Source organism: Microtus ochrogaster, unplaced genomic scaffold (assembly GCF_000317375.1).
Source record: "Microtus ochrogaster isolate Prairie Vole_2 unplaced genomic scaffold, MicOch1.0 UNK1, whole genome shotgun sequence".
Classification (NCBI taxonomy): Eukaryota; Metazoa; Chordata; class Mammalia; order Rodentia; family Cricetidae; genus Microtus; species Microtus ochrogaster.
The window spans coordinates 35977936-35980067 of NW_004949099.1; the positions used below are offsets into that span (position 1 = coordinate 35977936).

At 38.6% G+C, this 2132-nt stretch overlaps 1 protein-coding gene across 5 annotated transcripts in view; it reads left to right on the forward strand.

Annotated features, from left to right (window-relative positions):
* A2m (alpha-2-macroglobulin) overlaps window positions 1–2132 on the forward strand; it is a 46134-nt gene that overhangs the window by 30013 nt on the left and 13989 nt on the right. The window lies entirely within an intron of this gene.

Sequence of the window (2132 nt, forward strand, 5' to 3'; positions counted from 1 at the left end):
TCCTCCTCCTCCTCCTCCTCCTCCTCCTCCTCCTCCTTCTTCTTCTTCTTCTTCTTCTTCTTCTTCTTCTTCTTCTTGTCTGATTGCTCCTGGCAATTCCAGCCCTCTAAGTAGAAGTGGAAAAAGTAGGGTGTCCCATCTTGTTCCAGATCATAGAGAAAAGGTTCTCAAGTTTTCTCTGTTGAGTAAGTGTTGCCTTTGGTGTGTACCTAATTTGGTGAGGGATTTTATCAGGAAAGTGTTTTGAATTTTGTCCAATTGTTTTTCTCCATGCAATGAAGCAGTAATGCTTCTCATCCCTCATTTTGTCACCGTGGTATGTGACAGTGACTGGCCTGTGGTGAATCACTCTTGTATCCAGAGGACCGATCCCAGTTGATCATGGTGTATGATCCATTATATGTGGCATTGAATTCAGCTTGCTGTCACATTGCTGTTTGTTGTTAAATCTGTGTTTGTAAAGACACTGGCCTGGAATTTTCTTTTCTTGTGATGCCTTTGCTAGGCAAGGCTAATCTCACAAAAATTATTTGGAAATATTCCTTCTTTAATGTTTCTGGAAGACTCAGAAAGACTGGTGTTATTTCTTTAGCTAGTTCATCAAATTCAACAGTACAGTCATTAGGTTCTAAATTTTCTTTAATGGAGATTTTTAATACCAAGTCAGTATTCTGATTCATTTTTGGTCTGTTATGATTTCCTATTTCTTTTTGATGAAGTATTGATTGATTGCAGATCTCCAGAAATGTGCCCATTCCTTCTAAATAATCTATTTGTTACTGAATAATTCTATCTTTTCTACCAGTTCGTGGTAGCTTATCTAGTTCTAATTGCCGATGAAGAATATTAGTCTTGAGATCTTCCTGCTCTTTGGGTTTGGACACTTAATACATTTTCCTCTTAGAACTGCTTTGTCTGTGGCCTGTAGGTTTGGATATTTTGTGTTCCCCTTTTCATTTGTCCCATGATGTTTTTAATTGGGTCTCAATTTCTTCATCAATACACTAGTTCTTCAGGAGCTGGCTACATAATATCCACACAATCATGATTTTTTACGAGATTCTCCCTGTTGTTATTTCATGATATACTGACAAAAAGGTGATTTCATATTGTTTGATCCTGTGGCCTAACGTATGATCTACCCCAAATAACATTTCATGTGCTTCTGAGGAATGGGCGGTCAGGAAGAGAGAGGTCTCCCCAGAACAGAGCCCCTCCTTCAGCTGCCTAGGCTCCTGCCGGTGGTCGGGTTTCCCTTTCTGCAGCTTCCCTGATGTGAGCCCCAGGAATGGTCTTTTTAGAAAGGTCTTTAGTGTTATTTACCTCTCCTGTACTCCACACTCTATCCTACCATCCACTTCTGACCCAGTTTAACCCTTCCTCTTCCGTTCTTTCCCTTTTCCCTTACCAGCGCAGCCTGTCTCCCCTCCCTTGGACAGCCCTCCTTGGGGCCCCTGGGTCATTTCTTGATGTCTATGGTTATTCCAAATGAAACATACATTTGTTTGTTTAGGGCTTGTTTATAAAATCCTGTCATATCATTTGACCACATGTGTTTGAGTATTTTGTCTTTTTTGACCTGAGTTGAGTAACGCTGATTATTTGAGGAACACACTGGGTTTTCTTTCAACCTTACCTATGGCATCTGACTTCTTATGTAACTCAACATTAATTTTATGAGAAAGAGATGATAAATACCACAATTCTTTCATTTGCCTTTTCATATAGTCCTCAAGATTAAAGTGACAGCATATATTTAACCACCAATTATTATTACTCTATTTCAAGCAAATCAAAATCTTTTAATTGTTATTACTTTATTTTAAGCAAGTCAACGTATTTTCTTCCACTTGGTTACTTTTATGTTTGCTTAGAGTATTTGGTTTTTTTTGCAGAAATTTTTATAGTAGCTTTATGAAAAGGATACATAGGAAATAACTATTATACTTTTCTATTTTATTTTATTTTTAATGAGTCAGGTACTATTCATTTCATTACTTTTATTTTAGAAGTCTTCCATTAAAATATACTATATTCGCTGGGCGGTGGTGGCGCACGCCTTTAATCCCAGCACTCGGGAGGCAGAGGCAGGCGGATCTCTGTGAGTTCGAGACCAGCCTGGTCTACAGAGC